Source organism: Canis lupus, chromosome 1 (assembly GCF_048164855.1).
Source record: "Canis lupus baileyi chromosome 1, mCanLup2.hap1, whole genome shotgun sequence".
Lineage (NCBI taxonomy): Eukaryota > Metazoa > Chordata > Mammalia > Carnivora > Canidae > Canis > Canis lupus.
Window position 1 is genome coordinate 117693974 of NC_132838.1, and position 20163 is coordinate 117714136.

At 46.6% G+C, this 20163-nt stretch overlaps 1 long non-coding RNA gene across 1 annotated transcript in view; it reads left to right on the plus strand.

Moving 5' to 3' along the window:
• The window catches only part of LOC140606905 (uncharacterized), a 47996-nt gene that overhangs the window by 21460 nt on the left and 6373 nt on the right, over positions 1-20163 (plus strand). The gene's annotated exons all lie outside the window — the stretch shown is intronic.

Genomic DNA, 20163 nt, shown 5'->3' on the forward strand with positions numbered 1-20163 from the left:
ATCCCGTGTTGTTTGTTCATTCAGGCAGGCATTTCATTAGTCAGTTTGGTTTTGTAGTCTAGAACTCCAGGGTCCAGGGATCCTAAATAGTAGCTTTTCTTTCTCTTCAGCTCTACCCTCCACTAGAAGCAAGGAGTTCGATCTTGGCATTTGTCTCCTTCTCCCAGTACACACATGCACTTCCCAGATAAACAGGGGAGCTAAGGAAGAGACCATTCTCTGTTGCTTGCTACCAGATATATTTGTGTCATTTTGCTTTTATGATTTTCTATAACGTTCATGAGGATCTGGGTTTAATGACAAAGCAGAAAGTTCTGGCACGCAAGTGTTGAGGAGTAGGAGGAGTAGGAGTAGGAGTAGGAGTAGGAGTAGGAGTAGTCTGCCTTATCTCTGCTTGTCCTTCCTGTGCCCCGTGCCTTCCTCCTGTCTTTGTGGTGTGTCACCTAAGTTGAAGGGGCACCACTGAGCCCCCTCCTCCACATTCGGGGTAGTTATGAAGGTAACATAATAAAGGAAACTTTGAACTCATGACTCACAACATCCACCTATGTCACAGGAAAAGGAAATGCAACATCTCAAGCTAAATTCAAGGGCCGAGCTTACACAAAGGCAATGTCTTTCACAATCTCTTCCAAGTTGTTTTCTTTCATCATCATTACAACCCAGCTTTAGAATAGGAAGTTGGGCCCATTATCTTAAAATTATGTATAATCACTTTCTCTACTTCCTTATCCCTCAGTCACCACTCCCGTCTCCTATCCACTCTAATCTGGGTTATATCCCTTTTTTTCCCCCATAGGACCAGCTTATCCTAAGATTAGCAGTGACTGCTATGCTACTAAATTTAGTAGACATTTTATTCCCCTTTTATTAGCCTTCAACACAGTTTCCATAGCCTCTTGAAACATTCTCTTTCCATGAATTCTCATATATTATGCTCTTCTGGTTTCCCAGCCTTTCCCCGGTCGCCTCTTTGTTTCCTTCACTAGCCCACCTTTCCCTAATCATCCTTTAAGTGTTCGAGTGCCTTAAGACTTGATTCCAGATTCTCTCTTATCCTGGTCCTATGCTCTCTCTAATTTGTTGTATGTATTTCTGCATTGTCAATTACCATCTCATAAAACCCAATTTTGAATCTCTATCCTGGGCTCTTGTGAGCTTTAACATCTACATGTCCAAATTCCTGGTAAATATTGTCATTCAGATGGCTCCCATGCACCTCAAATCTAGTGTGTCCAAAACTGACTATAGACCTCTACCAGATTAGGTTTTCTTCCAGAATTCTCCATATTGGGACATAGGAGCTCTTCCCATTCCATCCCCCAAGCCATAATCTTGGAGTCAGTCCAAGATTGGAGCTGTCTTCTTTTCTATCCCCTCAGTACATTCCCACATGCTTCTCAGAGCCCATTGAAAGCTTCCATCTCTCCCCTTCTCCATCATCCCATCCCAATATAAGCCACAGTCTGTTACCTGGAGGTTGGCAGAGGCTGTGACAGGCTCCTTCCCAGCCACTCACGCCCCAATAGTCAATTCTCCATTCTGTAGTTAGTGGGATCTAAAATGTCAAGCCAGTTATATCATATCACCCTCTTATTTAATACCCTTTCTGAGGGGCACCTGGGTGGCTCAGTGGTTGAGCATATGCCTTTGGCTCAGGGTGTGATCCTGGGGTCCTGGGATGGAGTCCTACATCAGGCTCCCTGCATAGAGCCTACTTCTCCCTCTGCCTGTGTCTCTGCCTCTCTCTATCTCGAATGAATGAATGAATGAATGAATCTTAAAAAACAAAACAAAACAAAACTCTTTCTGAGGTTTCTTATTGCCTTGAAGATAAACATCAAAATCCTTAACAAGGCCTATAAGGCCTGCCTGGCATGACTCTTGCCAACTTCCAGCCTCAACTTCTATCTCTCTTCTCTCTCCTTGCTCTTTAAGCAAGACCATGTCTCACTTACATGAATGTGCCACCTTTCCTCTGCCAGGGGCTCTTGACCAAGCCTCTACCTGCAGTGCTCTTTATTTCTCATTACCCACTCTACCTCCCTGGTCAGTCTCTAGCCTTCTTTCAGATATCTACTTCTTCCTTAAGAAAGCCCTCCCTGACGTCCTAGGTTCAATTAGATCTCTTATTGCAGGTTCTCAGAGCATTGTTGCTAAATAATATTCTGTTTCATGGATATTTTTTATTTTATTTATCCATTCACCTGTTGCTAGATGTTTGGGTTTTTTGTTTTTCAGTTTTTGGCTAGTATGAACAAAGCTGCTATATGTACCTTGTTGTTTAGGTCTCTGTGCAGATATGGGTTTTCAGTTCTCTTGAGCAAATACCTAGAAATATATTGGCTGGGCTGTATGGTCAACTTTTTGTTTAACTTTTTAAGAAACTGCCAGTTTTCTAAGGTGGCTGTACCATCTTTATTCCCACCAGCAATGTATGAGCATTTCAGTTGCTCCACGGCGTTGCCAACCCTTGGTATTTTTTAGTCTTAAGTTTTAAGCATTCTAATTATGTGGCATGGTGTCTCATTGTGGTTTTAATTAGCATTTAGCTGATGACTGTTGATTGAGCATATTTTCAAATACTTATTGGCCATCTGTGTCTTCTTTTGTAAAGTGTCTGTTTAAGTCTTCTGCCCATTTTTTAAAAATTAGATTATTTTCATATTACTGAGATCTGAGAGTTCATTATTATGTTCTGGGTACTGCTCATCTGTTAGATGTAGTCTCACTACATGACTTATGTTTCCACTTTCTTAATTCTTCTCTTGAAGACCAAAAAATATATTAGAATTTTGATAAAATCTAGCTCATTTAGTTTGCCTTTATGTTTTGTATTTTTATGTCCTAAGAAATGTTTACCTACCTACCCAGTTCCAAACTTTCTTTTCCCTGTTGAGTTACCTTGGTACCTCAACTGCAAATGAATTGATTGTATCTAAGTGAGTCTGTTTCTTAAGTCTCTGTTATGGTCTGGTGATCCTTACGTCTTTCCTTTCCCCATTCTACACAGTCTCGATGACTGTAGTTTTATAATAAGTCTTGAAATTGGGAAGTGTAAGTTCTGTAGCGTTCTTTTCTAAGATTGCTCTGGCTCTTCCAGGTCATTTGCATTTCCAAAGAACCTTTTTTTTTTTTTTTTTTTTTTTTTTTGCAGAGAAGCCTGCTGGAATTTTGACTGGGATTGTGTTGAATCCATAGATAATTTGGAACTGTTGAAACTGGGATCACATCGAGCCTTCCCATCTGACATAGCTCTATTATTTAAGTGTTTAATTTCTCCCAACAGCGCTTTTTAGTGTTAAGCAAAGAGCTTTTACACATCTTTTCTTACATTGATTCCTAAGTATTTTTGGTGGTCTTGCAGGTTTGGTTTTTTTTTTAATTTTGTTTTCTAATTATTTGTTACTTTCATAGCGTCTTCTACGATTCCTTCAAAGCACTATCTCAGTGTGTTATAATCCATTTATTGTATGAAGATTTGCTTAATGTCCATCTCCCTTACAGACTCCCCACAAAGGCAGGGTAAATGGCTGTTTTGCTCACCATTGTATCCCCAGGGTCTGGCAGAGAGCCTGGCACATATTAGACACTTGATAATTGTTTCCTGGATGACATGTGGATAGATAAGTGGAAGATTGGAATGAAGAGAAATCGATTTTTAAAAGCTTGGAGATACTTGTTTCCAGCTGTCTCATTTTATCTTCTTCTGGGACTGTCATAAGAAATACCAGCCAGGAATCACTTGAGAGCTCTTTCATAGATAAAGGCACTCCTGCTACTTTTGCGGGAAACTGCCAGGATCTTTCCTCATCGCCGGTATTGATAAATCAGGCTAATATACCTTTCTGACCTAGTTTCTGCTTGGCAAAGATGAGGGTGATGTGGATATAAAGTATTCAAAAATGATGGGAAATACAGGATTTCACCAGTAGTGGCACTAATGGTAAATAAAGAGCTGTCGTTTCATTCATTCATTCAACCAATGTGTCTGTTCCCTAGAATGTGCCAAACACCAGGGTATCAGGGTCCCAAAGATAAACACGGTCTCGCACTCATGGAGGGTGGTTACATGTTAGTGGAGAGAGAGGGAAGAGAGTGAGCAAATATGCACATGGGAATTGTTACGCAGAGAAAGACATTGAAGGAAATAAAACAGGGCAATGTGGAGAGTGGTTACAGCATGGCAGGGACTTCTTTGGCCAGAGGAATCAGAGAAGCCATCAATGTGATTACTGTTAGCTGACACCTGAGAGGTTGAGCTGAATTGTGGGGCTGGCTACTATGAAGTTCCCTCGGAGGAAGGGTCCAGACTAAGAGACTGGCATGACTGGAGCATGGTAAGCCAGGGCTGTGACAGTGGAAGACCAGATGGTTTTTAGTAGGGACTTGGGATTCCATCCATAAGCAGTGGGAAGCCGCTTCCAGGCCATAAGAGGAGAGTGATGTGGTGAGATTTATGATATGAGAGGACCGGACAGTGCTGTGTAGGGAGAGGTCTCCAGAAGGATGAAGTTGGAAGCAGAGAGAGAATAGAAATGCACTGGGGCCATCCAGGGGAGGGCTGAGGATGGCATGGATTCAGGAGGAGTACAGGATGCCAGAGAGACAGGGAGTGAGAGAGATGGTTGTAGACCAATACATCTGGGTAGACTTTGAGATTTTATTTTTCTCCTGTGCCAGCACAGTTCACCCTCCTTCCATCTATGTGTTACCATTTTGAGCACCTGCAGTGGCTTGTGAAGGTGTGGAGGTGACAGTTGATGCCCACCCCTTGCATGTCCTCTTTTAGTTGCCACATGCCCAGCCTTGCCCACAGTTCCAGTCGACAGCGGTGTTCTCCAGTTCTGCAGCCTTGCCACCTCCATCCTCAGTACTGTTGCACCACTGAAGAGGAGAAACAAGGAGGGGCATATCAGGACTAGCATCTTGGGAGTGTTCTTCAGGCCTGTCCCTGTTGGGCTCCTTGGTGGGCATCATGGGTTTTGCCGCCCACCGCTGGTAACCATGCCCCAACCTCCCTCTGCAGAGATCTCCCTTCACTCTGTCCACCTGCTTGCCGTTCATCAGACTCTGCTTCTGGCCAACAATACCAGCTGTGGTGGCTGCATAATGATCCCCCCAAAAGATATCCACATCCTAATCCCTGGAACCTGTGAATGTTGCTTTATGTGGCAAAAAGGACTTTGCAGGTGTGATGGAGAATCTTACAACAGGGAGGTTATCCTGGATAATCTGTGTGGGCCTTAAAGATGATCACAGATATTCTTATCAGAAGGAGGCAGAAGGAGATGTCCAGCAGACAGAAGAGGGGAAGACAATCTGATCACCAAGGTGGAGACTGGAATGATGTGGCCAACAAGCCAAGGAATGCCAGTAGCTACCAGGAGCTGGAAGAGGCAAAAATGGGTTTTCCCCAGACTGATGATACTGGTTTAGGACTTCTGGCCTCCAGAACTGTGAGAGACTCGATTCGTGTTGTGTTAAGCCAACAAGTTAGTGACAATTTGTTATAGTGGACATAGGAAACGGGTATACCAGCCAACATTTACTGCTCATTCTAGGACACTATGTATCAGGGACTATGCTAAGAGCTTTACAAAGATGAACTCATATAATCCTGAAAACATTCTGTGAAACAGACTCCTAAACACAGAGAACAAACTGGTGGTTGCCAGAGGGGAGAGGATGTGTGGGGGTGGGCAAAATAGGTGAAGGGGATTAAGAGGTAGGAGCATTCAGTTATAAAGTAAATAAGTTACAGGGATGAAAAGTACAGCATTGGGAATATAGCTAATAAAAAACATTCTGTGAGTTTGGCACACTCATCCCCATTCTGTAGATGATAAAACTGAGATATTGGAGGGGTTAAGTAATTTGCCTAAAGTCAGCTGGTATATGGAAGAGCTGAACTCTGAATTTGGGAGCCAGCTTTCTGGTTTAGGAATCCATGGTCTTCACCACTGGACTCTGCTCCCTTCCCCCGCCCCCGTCTAGATTAGAACTGTCTCTCCCAGCAGCCCCTGGAAGTCCTGTAGATCGCACACAGGAGGTTACAAGGGCACAGGCAAGGAGGCAAGGGTGTAAGATCGTGTCATCTGCTTCCCATAACGACTCTCTGAATGATTGCCAGCCTTCCTGCTGTTGTCCTTCACTCTTTCCCTGAACCCAAGAGGGAATAACCTTCCATCCCAGTTTCCTAGGAGCCCGGCATGTGTTCTAGTTCATGCTCTAACCCCAGATCCTGGATGCTGTCATCTTTTTTTTTTTTTAAGATTTTATTTATTTGAAAGAGAGAAAGAGAAAAAGCATGAACAAGATGAGGATCAGAGGGAGATGGAGAAGCAGACTCCCTGCTGAGCACAGAGCCCAGTGTGAGGCTCCATCCAGGACCCCAAGATCAGGACCTGAGCCAGTCAGATGCCCAACCCATTGAGCCACGCACCCCATCAGACGCTGTCATCCTTCATCCTTCCTTCTCTCCCTGTCTCTAACCATTGGAAGCATGGGGAATGGAGGGGAGAGAGCATCTTCTATTGCTCTCTACTTAATTCTCTCTGTTGTTTAGCACTTATGAGCACGAATGTTTATAAGGATCTGGATTTGATGGTAAACAGGACTAAGATCTTGGGAGGAGACTTTTCCTTTATTCCTGGAATCTTGAAGAAGGTGGTCTGACCTCTTCTCCCCCACTCATCCCTCTTCTCTATCTTCTGTCCCTGCAAAACTGACCTTCAGACCAGGAACAGGTCTGAAATCCACCCCCAACCCCCCATCCCTTTGGCTACACACAGCTTCTAACCCAGACACTAGGTAGCTTTCAGTGGCTCAGGCCTCCTATGAAACAGCACAAGGCAGCTGGTTGTTAGCTTGGATTGCATTTTGGTTTTGACCCTGAGCAAAGGAGGAAGGGCAGAGTCTTTAGAAATGGAAGTGCAGATTTCCTCAGTAAAACTGAATGTGGTTGCAGTCAGGTGCTGGCTGACCCTGCAAAAGCTGAGCCGACTCGGGGCAAAACTACTGCTCCGTGTTCCTTTTCCCAGCCCAGTCCTGGCTCTGCTTTCCTGCTCTTAAGCTGCCTCTGTCCCATATGCTGCTCCTCTTCCCCAGCTGGATGTGGCATCACTGGAGCTACCAGGATTTCTGTCCAGTTTGCAGAATCTCAGAAAACTCAGATTACAGCACGGACTCTCCAGAGGCATGGGGCAATGTACCAGAAATTTTTGCATGGGGAAAGCAGTAGTACGTGTGGTCTGATAATTGGAATTTCCCAGGAAAAGGGAAAGCCCTGGTTTTCTTAATGCAAACTGCTGTAGAAAGTAGAATTTCTGTTTATCAAAAGCGGAAATTGGTTAAAAATAGATTGAGAAACAGTGATGCAGCTGATGTAATACTTTACTACTAGCTCTCAGAGAAGTTTATATGAACTGAGATCCTCTGCATGTTGAGCAGAGCCCCTTCCATTGCCAGAAGAATTCCGTTCCCTTAGTGAGCAGTGAGAATGTTGGGAAGAGAACAAGAAGAGAGTGTGCCAATGGGGTCTTCCGTTTCGAAGTTTTCCTCTTTTCCCCAGGGCTTTGCCACGCCATGATAGGATACCACAGTAAATTAGCACCTGAGTCTCCCTTTGTGGGAGACCTCTCAAGAGGTCTTTGCCACATATAAAGCTAAAAGCCTTATATCTCACATGAGCCTAGAAACCCAAACCACAGAGGCTTAAACACACAGGGGGGTTTTTTTCATCATGTCACATGAAGGAAACAGGGCTGATGCAGCTTCTCAGAAGTGGCCATCAATAACTGAGGCTTCTAGCTTTCTGCTTCACCATCCCTAGATTTGACTTTCTGCTTCATGATCTTAAGAAGCATCGACATTCTGAGCAGAAGAATGGCGGGGGTGGAGAATATAAAGAGCAAAAGACATGAGAGCTGAATCTAAAGCTTGAGAGACTTTATTTTGTAGAGCAGTTTTAGATCTGCAGCACAGAAGGCACAGAGATTTCTCTTACCCCACACATGCATAGCCTCCTGCATTATCCACATCCCTCGCCAGAAAGATACATCATTACAATTATGAACTTATGCTGACACATCATCATCACCCAAATCTATCCCTTTTTTAATCAAGAAAATGACAGCTTTTCTAGAAGCCCTACTCAGCAGACTTCTTACTTCTTATTGGCTAGTTCTGTTATCTTGTGACAACTCCTGTCTACAAAGGTGTCTGGGAAAGTGATTATCAACTGGGCATTTTCCCAGTCAGACAAAATTGGTTAAGGAGGGTGGGGTAAATGCCAAAATTACAGAGATCTTGAATAGCACACATAGGGAAGAAAAATACTTCAAAAACTAAAATATCTATGATGACCATAAAAAGGGGTAGGGTTTTACAAAGCAATCTATAGATTCAATGCAATCCCTATCAAAATGCCAAGAGCATTTTTTCACAGAGCTAGAACAAATAATCCTAAAATTTGTATAGAGCCACCAAAGACCCCAAATAACCAAAGCAACCTTGAGAAAAGAGAACAAAGTTGGAGGTATCACAATCCCATATTTCACAATTGCTTCAAAGCTATTGCTTTGCTTTTGTCATACTATCAAGACAGTATGACACTGGCACAAAAATAGATGCCTAGATCAATGGAACCAGTGAGTCCAGAGATAAATCCATGCTTATATGGTCAATCTACACAAAAGAGGCAAGAATATGCAATGGGGAAAAGACAGCCTCTTCAACAGTGTTGGTAAAACTGGACTACTTTTTTACACCATACACAAAAATAAATTTTAAGTGGATTAAAGACCTGACTGTGACACTTGAAACCATAAAACTTCTGAAATAAAACATAGGCAGTAATCTCTTGGATATCACCCTTAGCAACATATTTGTGGATATGTTCCTTCAGGCGAGGGAAACAAAAAGAGAAATAAACTGTTGGGACTACACCAAAATAAAAAGCTTTTGCACAACAAAGGAAATCATCAACAAAACAAAAAGGCAACTTACTGCATGAGTGAAGATATTTTCAAATGATATATTTGATAAAAGGTTAATTTCCAAAATACATAAAGGACTTAACACAACCCAGCACCAAAACAAACAATCCAATTAAAAAATGGGCAGAGACCTGAACAGACACATTTCCAAAGAAGGCAAACACATGGCCAATAGGTACATGAAAAGATGCTCAACATCAGTCATCATCAGAGAAATCAAAACCACAGTGAGATACCACTTCACATCAGTCAGAACGGCTGGTGTTAAAAAGACAACAAGTGTTGGCGAGGATATGGAGAGAAGGGAGCCCTCGTGCACACTGGTGAGAGTGTAAATTGGTGCCACCACTATGGAAAACAGTATGGAGTTTCCTAAAAAAATTAAAAAGAAATATCATATGATCCAGTATTTCCACTACTAGGTATTTACCCAAAGAAAAGGAAAACACTAAATCAAAAAGATACATGCATTGAACTCCAATTAAAAAAAAAAAAAGATACATGCACCCTGATGTTTACTGCAGCTTTATATACGATAGTCAAAGTATGGAAGTAACCCAAGTGTCCATTGATAGATGAATGGTAAAGATGTGGTATATATGTATAATGAAATGTTACTCAGACATTAAAAAGAATGAACCTAGGGGATACTATGCTAAGTAAGTTAGAGAAAGATATCCTATGATTTCATTTATATGTAGAATCTAAAAAGCAAAAACAGACTCATAAATGCAGAGAACAAACTGGTGGTTGCCAGAGGGGAGGTGGGTTGGGGGGATGGGCAAAATAGGTAAAAGGGATTTAGAGGTACAGACTTCCAGCTATAAAATAAGTAAGTCAGGGGGATGAAAAGTACAGCACAAGGAGTGTAGTTAATAATATTGTAATGTTGTGTGGTGACAGATGGTAACTACCCTCACCATAGTGAGCACCAAGTAATGCATAGAATCGTTAAATCACTATGTTGTACACTGAAAACTAATATAAGATTGTGTGTCAACTGCATTAATATTTATAAAAAATAATAAATTTTTTAAAAGCTTCGAAAAAAGGTGTAGGACTTTAGAAAGGATTTTTAGAAATTGTTTTTATTGAAGTGTAGCTTACATACAATAAAGTATACTAGTCGTAGAGGTACAACTTAGTGACTGTTAACAACATATTCGTGTAACCACTATGTGGTCGAGATATAGACCATTTTCAATACTCTACAAGAACTCTCTGTGCCCCTGCTCACAGAGCAACCTTCCCACCTCTGAGATAACCACTATTCCAACTTCTACCACTAGAAGAGGGATACTAGCCATCATTCATCTTGGAAGGAAAACATGTGATGGGTAGAGAGAAACAAAAGGGAAAGAGAAGGCCGAATTAATGGCTGGTTTGATAATACTGCTGCTCTTAAGTATTTAAGAGGTAATACTTTGCCTCTTAAATTACTCTAATTACATTTTGTAAACCTTCCTCTTAGAATGTCATCAAAAACTGAAGATAGAAATTTTAGGACTGAATTACTGTGTGTAATAGAACAACTCTAGGCAATAGCTTTGAAAATGGGCTAGAATCCTATTTCTCTGTAATATAAAAACAGCCTGAAGATTTGTAGTCCAGGAGAGCCAGGATTGTCTTTGGCAGCTGCAGAAAGACTTAAGAGACCCATCCTCTACTAGCTGTCTGCTCTTCCAACCCTGGAGTAGCCCTTGTCCTCGTGGTCCAGGATAGAAGCTAAAGCTCCAGTCATCAGGCCTGTGTTCCTGACAGCGGAATAAGAGGGAGGGAAAAAAGAAGCACTCACCCCTTCTCAACTTAATAGACTTCTTGAAAGTTCCACACAATACTACTAAAAACTCATTGGCAAGGACTTAGTCAACTGATCATAGACTTCTTGAAAGTTCCACACAATACTTCTACTAAAAACTCACTGGCAAGAACTTAGTCAACTGATCACACCTAACTGTAAAGAGGGCTGGGAAACAGCCTTTTAGCTGGGTTCAGTGTATTATTAAAAATCAGACTTTTTTTGGGGGGGTGGGTTTCTGGGTAGTTCAGTCGGTTGAATATCTGGCTCTTGGTGTCGGCTCAGGTCCTGATCTCAGGATTGTGGGGTCAGGCCCCATGTCAGGCTTTGTGCGGAGCTTGAAATTCTCTCTCTCCACCCCTCCTCGCTCATACTCTCTCTAAAAAAATTTAAAAAAAAAATAAAAAACACTTTTTTACTAAAGAAACTGGTAGTCTTTTCCGAATCTCACTTGTACAACTTTTGCAGATGAGCCCTCTCTCCCTCAGTTCTGCAGCCTTTGTATCTTGTCCCCAAAGGCCTGGCATATGCCCAAGGAAGAGCGCGTCTCAGGGAAAACCTCAGCACGTGGGGAAGAAGGTGCCACCCGGAGCATTGCAGTCAGCCACACTCACCGGGTTCTGTGGTCCCTGGGGTTGGATGAATATAATTGAGCCCAGTGGCAGAGGTCAGTTTTGTCTTGGGAACACAAAAGCAGATGTGAGCATTCTGTTAGCACCCTAGCCACCCATTGCTGGGCAAGATTTAGATTACTTTTTTTTTAATTTTCTTTGACACAAGTGCCATTTGTTTCCCAATGAAAGAACCCAACCACAGCACTGTGGATAGGAGCCAAGAGCCTAGCCACCCGCATGGTGGACAGAGAGAAAGTGCCAGTTGGTCAAGAAAGCCACACTGCTGTATCCCTCAGTGCCCATCCAGCCAAGAGCCCTGGGTCACAGAGGATGCTTCTGTGGAAGCAGGGGCAAGACTAGGGAACGGCAAAGCTTTCCTTCCTGCAGTGGCATCTGAAATGGGCCAGGAGCCAGGGCCCCATGTGCCTTGAAAGAGAAAGGGTGGAAGCGAAGGGCCTGGTAGCATTTGGCTCAGGATGAAGACGAAGAGAATTGTGGAATTGGGTGAGGCTCTCTGAGATGTTCTGCTTGAGTTAAGAAAAATTAGGGTAAATCACCTCCCTGATTTTACGTTCCTTTTTGCCACACTTAACCAACCAGGCTGCTACTATTTAATTTATTCATTCATTTATAATGGAAATGTAGTTGACACACAGCGCTGCAATGAGTTTTGGGTGTACAACGTAGTGATTGGGCAAGTCTTTATGTTATGCTCCGCTCACCACAAACAGCTGCTTTCCATCCCCACACAACACTAGTATGATCCCATTAACTCTATTCCCCATTGTGGTACCTCTTATCTCTATGACTTACTCACCCCATGACTGGAAGCCTGCACCTCCCTGTCTCGTCCCCTCTGGCAGCCATCAGTTTGTTCTCTGTACTTATGGGTCTGTTTCTGCTTTTTGTTTGTTTACTAGTCTCCCATTTGCTTTTCTTGAAACGCCTGTGGGTGCCCCCGCTGCCCACTCCCTCATAGGGCCGTCCGTGGAGTTCCTTGATGGGGGTAAAGATTCTAACCTGCCAGGTTTCCCCACCCTGTGTCTCAGGAAGGCCTGACTCTTCACTCACCCGATTCCTCTCCTAGACACCCCAGACTTTGCTCCTCTACCCTTGCTGGACAAGACGTGTTCTTACAGGAGTTTGAGAGTCCCAAAGTGCCCTCCCGCCATGCAAAGACAAGGAGGTGACGGGCATAACTGTCTTTGAGTTGTGACAGTGCCCCATTCTGTCTCACTCCCCCAGAGGCCTCTCATGCTCTTCTGAGAAGGGCGGACTTAGCTTGAGGGAAGAGAGGAGTTTGAAGACTCTTTCCTCAGTGTGGTTATTCTGCGCAGTGGCCTTTGGCAACGTAGGGTTACAACTAGCGCTCACAGTGTCCTTGTCCCGAGGTCCCAGCTGAGATCTCTGGGCTGGCCCCGCAGGCTTAGAGTTCTGGTCAGCCACACGTCTTTGCAGCTGGAGCTGAGGGCTCGGGTCAGCCCTACTTGAACCCCGGAAAGCGAAGTGGGAAAGGCACATTCTCAAAGCCCCAAAGGAAGCAGTTGTTTTTTTTTTTTTTTTTGTGGGGGTTTTAAAAAGATCTTATTTATTTGAGAGAGACAGACACAGAGCATGAGCAGGAGGAGGAGGCAGAGAGAGGGGGAGAAGCAGGCTGCCCGCTGCACACGGAGCCTGATGTGGGACTCAATCCTAGGACCCTGGGATCATGATCTGAGCCAAAGGCAGATGCTTAACCAACACCTTCCGGGAAGCAGTTCTGTGTCAGGATCTGCTGTGCTCATGTCCAGTGCAATTTCCAGTCTACACAGGGATGTTCCCCCTTCTTGCTCACTCCAGAAAGTACGATGGAACACTTGTGACATTAGAACACGTTACCTTATGTCTGCTCATTTCTTTGTTTACTTAAATTCACAAATGCTGATCCTTTCCATATTACCATGAACCTCTGACCTGCATTTCTTGCCTGTGGTTGCCACACACCAGTGTGTCCCAACATGTCTTTTGAGAACTGTTGAGTTAGAGGACCAGACGTTCCTGGCCTGGCTGGGGACGAATCACCCCACCCGAGGCTCCTGTCTAGCCTGGCACTAGCGTATGCATCTGCCCCTGTTCACCTTAGGACCCCACCTACTTCCCCCCCCCCCCCGACACCTGTCATGTTCCCAAGAGTGGCACCCTCCCTTTAGCTCTCCAGGAGTCCCAATGCTTCTGTGGTATGTGCTCCAGCACCCTCCTCTCCAGACGCGAATAGTGGTGGAGTGGCTCCCACGGTGCTCCCGGAGAAGGGATGGGGGCTTCGGGGAAAGGGTGCGGGCCTGCAAGCACCCTGATGGCCAATCTCTCCTAGGGCCATAGATCTCTTCCATTCAAGGAGATGTATATTAGAGGGGAAGGGCCCTTGCCAAGCCCTGCTGAGGCAGTCGGGCCCTCTCTGCTTCTTCCCACGTCTCTGCCCCTGCGAATCTAATTGATCCCTCTCCAAATCCAAATTCTGACAGTTCTTCTAGGCTTTTTTAACATTCAGAATCCATGCAGCCCTTACTTTCTCTTTTGAAGGCTTCTTTTAGGTCACCAGCTGTTTTTTACCCTTTCTTTCTGGTCTTTCTTCACTTCTCTTCCTCTCTGCCCCCACCCTGGACAATAGCTAGTTTGTCAAGTTCCTGTTCCCTTCCTGGCATGATCCAGCCAAAGCAGATTCATCTCCGGTTTTGCATCATTTGGCATTCCCTGGCCAGTAGAACACATTTTGTAGAAACTGGGGACTACTGGCTTTCAGGTCCAGGGGCCCCAGCCTGCCCAGAAAGTATCTGAGGCCACGTGGCCCCATAAAGTCCGCTGCTGTTTGGGAAATCAGGCTCCGCTGTTGCTCCTACATATCTTTCTGCCCCAAGTTCTCCTCTCTTCTCTCCAGTGACCTCTGTCCGAGGTCCGTGGGCCCAGCCCCAGGCTCCTCAGATACTTCCTGAAAGTCTCTTGGATCAGGAGGCTGAGGGCAGGGTGACAACCAGATCATGCATTTCATCTCTGTGAATGAAGGGGGATAGAGCATCAAACAAGACATCCATGGCTCTTGCCTTCCTGGACTTTACATGCTAGTGACTGGGGTATGGAGAATGGAACAGTATCGACATAAATATAGAAGAGAATCTATTGTCGTGGCACATTCCTTGAAGGAAACAAAACAACATGATGTAACAGTTGCCTGGGACACAAGGGACGTACTCTGAGTGGCAGGGGAGTGTTCCCTGAAGGGGTGACATTGAGCAGCAAGCAGCCTGAAAGAGCTCTCCATCTGAAGGGCTGGAAGAGGAGCACTCGGGGCAGACAAGGAAGTTTGTGCAAAGGCCCAGGGGCTGCACAGAGCCCTGCACCATGGTGTGGTGGAGGAACTGAAAGGAGGCCAGGGTGGCTAGGGCGGAATGAGCAGGAGGGAGAGTGATGGGAAATGAGGTCAGAGATGTGACTATGGGCAGGGAGAGCTCATCATGCAGGGCTCTGTAGTCCAATGGGCAGATTCAGACTTTATGCTCAAAGTAGTAGGAAACCATGGAAGAGTTTTGGGCAGAGAAGTGAAATCTGATTCATGGTCCCTGTTGGAGTATAAGAGTGTCTTGCTCCTGTTCGACAGAGCTTCAGGGGAGGCCTCCTGGTTCGGGAGTCTGTGCAGCGACCTAGCCTCTGTCTCTTATTCCTCCATCCTCTCTGTCCAGGCTTCACCCTCCTCCCACACCGGCCCACTTTCCAGACTAGCAGGAAGAGACCACTGGCTGTATCTCTTGTCCAGCATCCTTTGCATCATTTTACATAGATATCCATGATGTTCTGGATTCGAGTGAATGACACAAACTCACTGGAAGTGTTGGGAAGGGAGGGTACTACATTTTATCCCTGAGTCTTGTCTTGCCTTCCTTCCTGACCGCCCTGCCCACCCTCCCAACCCCCACCCCCACCCCCAAGCAGGGACTGCAGCCTCTGAGTATTACTGAGGAATCTCCATTCTGGAGCAAATGTCAAGCCACAGCGGTTCCCATGAGCCTCAAACCCCTGCTGACACCTTACTGCCTGGGACTGCTGGGGATGGGCCAGGGGTGGGGGGTTCCTGTTCTGCTCCTCTCCTGGTGTTAATCCTGGCTCAGCAGAAGCAGAGGGAGAGTTTCTGCTCTGGGAAGAGCCAAGTGGGGCAAAGCTGAGTTCCTTCTCTCTGCTTTCCACCAGTTGGCTCTCCTCCTTCCCCCTGTTCCAACCCTCCATGCGATACTGAAGCCTGGCTGACCTGCCCCCTTAGTCTCTCTGAAGAGCAAAGGTTTTGGGGGAGAGAGGGTGTGGGGTGGGGTGGATTAAGTACTTTGAAAAAGCGTATTTCATATACTTTTATATTTGAAAACCAAAATCAAAAAGTTGTTTTGTGTTATAGACTAGTACAAGTCAGCTTTGGGGTTATTTTTAACTCAAGGTTGAGGGGCACCGAGAAGACAGGTGGGCATCTCTAGCCCAGCTCAAAGGAGGGAGCTGTCTCAGCTCCAGGCTCCTCTCCACGACGCCATCCCAGCACAGCCCCGCTTCATTACCACCACCAGCCACAGCCCGTGTGGGAACGTGTGTCGGCGGTTCACACTCTGATGTTAAAATCATATGCAAAAAAGGGGGGGGCTTAAAAAAATAAAATAAAATCATATGCATATTCACATCTTGGTTCCCATCCCATCGCCAGCTCTGTGTTCTTTGGAGAACTACCAAACCCGCAGTGAAACCACTAAAGCCCTAATTTTGGAGGGTAAAAGCATGGACTCTGGACCCAGCCACGGAGGTTGGAATCCTGGCTCTGCTGCTTGTTGTGTGTGTAACGTTGGGCAGGGCTACCTTATCTAGGCCTCAGTTTCTTTATTTGTAGAACAAGGATAACAATACAGGGTTGACCATGCAGGGTTGCCGTGAGGACTGAAAGGACTGTGTACATGTATGCATGCGTGTCTGTGTGCACGCGTGTGGGCGTCTGTGCATAAAAATAAGCGTGTATGTACATACGTGCATGGCTGGTACATAGCGAGCGTGTGTGAGTGTTGGCTGCTATTACTATCCTTATTTCACTTTTGTTTAGGATAAGGCTAAATGATGTGTGAGAAACATGTTGATTTTTAAAAAACCCATAAGTAAATCCTACTGCGGGTGGTGTATAGACAGTGGAGATGGTGTGAGAGCTCCTTGATAGCTAAGTGGATGGTAGCCTGGTCCCCAGCATTCTGTCCTCTGCTGCCTCCGCATCTCACAGGCTCCTCCTGACTTCCTTTGATTTAATTAGTTACTTCTGCTCTTCACCGGGTTTTCTATCATATGCCTCATGGCAAAGCAGCTCCTTAGGTCTCTGTTGAACCGTCCGTCTGGCCCTCTCGTCCTTTCTACTTCTCCACCGGAGGAAGAATGATCCTCACCTCATAAGGGTTCCAGAGTCCCATAGCCTTTCTTCCCTCCAGGAGGGGAAGTTGCCTGTTACATCCCAGATCCGTGGTCCTCAAAGTGTGGCCCCTGGGCCAGCAGCATCAGCATCACCTGGGAACTTGTTCGAGATGCCCATGCTTGACCACCTATCCCAGACCTGCTGAATCAGAGGCGCTGGAGTTGGAGCCCAGTGATCTGTGTTTCAGCCAGTACAGCAAGAGGTTTGGGTGCATGCCAAGGTTTGGGAGCTGCCATCACATAGGAAGGGTGGGGTCAGTGGCTGTTCTGGGGTTGCTCGGATTCATAGTCCTGCTCTGGACAGCTGGTGCTCACATGAAGCTATAAAGCTCGGTTGTGAAGACAGGGGCCGGAGGCAGAGGGGGAGCCAGCTGACCTCTCTGAATGCCTTCTGGCTTGCTTCCCTCCCAAACCTCCCAAGGGCAGATCTCAGGGATGTCAGCCAGGCAGTTGGGAAGACAGCCCAGATTTCCACCAGGACTGTGCCCTGACCAACAGCATAGTTTTGGGGAGCCATGTAACCTTTCTGGATTTCAACATGGGTCATAGCCCTCTGCAAATAGAACAGGATTGTTTGGGGGGAACAAATGAGGTAATTTATGTGAAATCACTTTGCAAAACTGCAGATACTTCTCTACTGTCAGTTGTCACCAGACCACTAAACTCTTTACAGGAGTGATTCCCAACTTTTTTCCAGTGGCCACACATGGGACTGATTATGCTGACATGGTAAACAGACTCCCAAAACATTCCAGCTGCGACTTCTCCCATCCCTTTCCTGCTCTCAAGAGAGACAATGTCAACAGCTTCTGAGTCAGAAGTTCCAGTGGGCAGAGGAGACATGTCCCTGCCCTGTGGCCATGACCTGGCCTGCTCCGTCCCTCTGCCCCCACTCTAGCCCCAGTTCAGCGTGGCACAGTCCCTCCACTGCTGTCTCTCCACCCCTGCCCCCTCTCTGTGGTCTTTCCCTTCCCTGGTCTTGTCTGTCCCCTGGAATTGAAGCACTTGCCTTGTCCCAGACAGCCTGGCACTGTCCTGATTCCTTCTATTGTATGTCACCAACAATCCTTGCCCAGAGCACCTGCAGCCACCAGGGGACCTTGCCTTATTCTGAATTTTTTATTGGGCAAGGGACTGGCAGTTTCCAAAAGGAAGTCTCCAGGCTCCTTAATAAAGTGGCAGGATTGGAGCTGCCTCTGCCTCATCTGGCTCGGCTCCGCAGTCTGCTTTCAGCAACGTGGGCTGTGTCTTCGGCAGGGAGCCGATGGTCAATCACTTCTTTCTTCCTCGGAGAGCCCTGCGTGGCAACTCCACCTATAGAAGGGCCCTCTCCTCCTCGTCACAGTGCTCTTCAATGAAGAGTGTTACCTTCATTGTACTTTACCAAAACTGGAAACTATTTCTTTACCTTCTGTTTATCACCAGTTCCTGGTGACTGGGAGATGCTGCTCAGGTCACAGGCTTGGTTTTATATTGTTCCAGTAAAAATTTTTTTGTTGTGCTTAATAATTAGGCATGCTTTCAGGTTAAACAAACAATTTCTTTTTTTTATTTGCCACCTCTCACCACTGCTTGGCCCAGAAACAGGGAGGAGGAAGCCACACTTAATTTACCAAAACAACGTTGTTAACTGTCTCTGGACTTTTATGAGTTTGATCACATGGTAATCATCTAAAGTGCTGGGTTGCTGGGGCCCCTGGTGGCTCACTGGTTGAGCGTCTCCCTTTGGCTCAGGATGTGATCCCGGGGTCCTGGGATCAAGTCTCGCATAGGGCTCCTTGCGGGGAGCCTGCTTCTCCCTCTGCCTGTGTCTCTGCCTCTCTCTCTCTCTATGTCTCTCATGAGTAAATAAATGGGATCTTTGAAAAAAATTTTTTTTTTAAATACTATGTTGTTTCTGAGGAGCCCAAACACTAGGCCCAACGGGGCATATTAGTGTTCCTCAACTCCAGCGCCTTCCGGAAGATGCACTTGATGAGAGCTGGTAGCGTCTCTGTCTTGTTCACCATCATATTTTCTACAGACTGAGGAAGGCCCGACATGGAGCAGGTGCCCCATAAACGTAGTCAAGTGAAGGAATGAATGACAGACAGATAAGGGTGCAGGCACATGTCTGTATCACCGGACAGGTCTTCCTGAAGCCCTGCAGTGAGAGCCTTTTGGGGAGAGCTAGACTAGTGGGTTAGAGCACAGGAAACATTTAGAGCAGCTAAGTACTCACTGATGTTTCCTGTTCCTTTGGGGACTCCGGTAGGTGCCCCCCAGGTTCAGCCTCTCCTCCCAGGATCCGAGTGCTCAGCCCTCAGTGATCCCGGCACCACACCCGGCTGCTGTTGGACAACATTCTCAAGGAGAAATGGGGGCTCCCGGATTCATTTGCTGTGGGCCTGGCCCTGCAGTGCTGCCCTTAGTCGTAGAGGCAAGGGGCGGGCGAGCCGAGGAAAGCGCTGGGCCCGGGCAGATTGCAGGCCGTGCCACGTGCCACGGGAGAAGCCAGAGGGGTGAAGGCGCAGACCGCGGGCCACACTCGACCCCTTGAGTGGCGGCAGTTGCCACTGCAGGAGGCCACACATGGAGCAGGGCAGGGCTCCGCTCTTCCCAGTGGCGGGGGGACCAATGGCATAGACAAGATGCAGAGGAAGAGACCTGTCAGCTGTCTGGGTGCAGACCGCAGACCTCCCTCTCTCTAAGCAGAAAGGAATTTTCTTCGGGAAGGATCTCAGGTGTGTCACTCTTGGAATCCCCCGGGGCAGCCAGAGACGCCGAGGCGGAGGTTATGCCTGGATCACACCTGTGGAGACAGCACTGCCTCCGCCGCTGGCACAGACCCTGTGGCTCACACCCCCGGGCCCGGCCCGCACCCCTAGGCTGGGTCTCGCACCCCCGCCCCCTGCGCTCTGGGAGCTGGCACCTTCCCAGAACGGCTGCCATGGGCATCATGCCCTCGTCTTGACGCTGCAGCGTGGCAGCACTGTGCCCACGTGTGCATGTGAATAGGTCCTGTGCCTGGACCCCGGATGTGAGAAGGCCCCAGGAAAGCAAGTCTCTGCTTGCCTGGGGAAGGCACAGACCCCCCAAAAGAGTGATATGAACCCCAGACAGAAAAGACATAGTCCAGAATCTTCCTGAAGCCAAGTCTTTCCAGCCTCAGCCACACTATTCCTGTTCTCTGTTCCCTCAAAGCTCGCGTGGGTGCCTCCCCAGGGAGCCTGGCCTCCCCTCTGAGCTGCTGTCCCCAAGCCCCACACACTGGTTACTGACTTTTGAGGAAGCTGGTGTAAGAGAAGGAGCACTG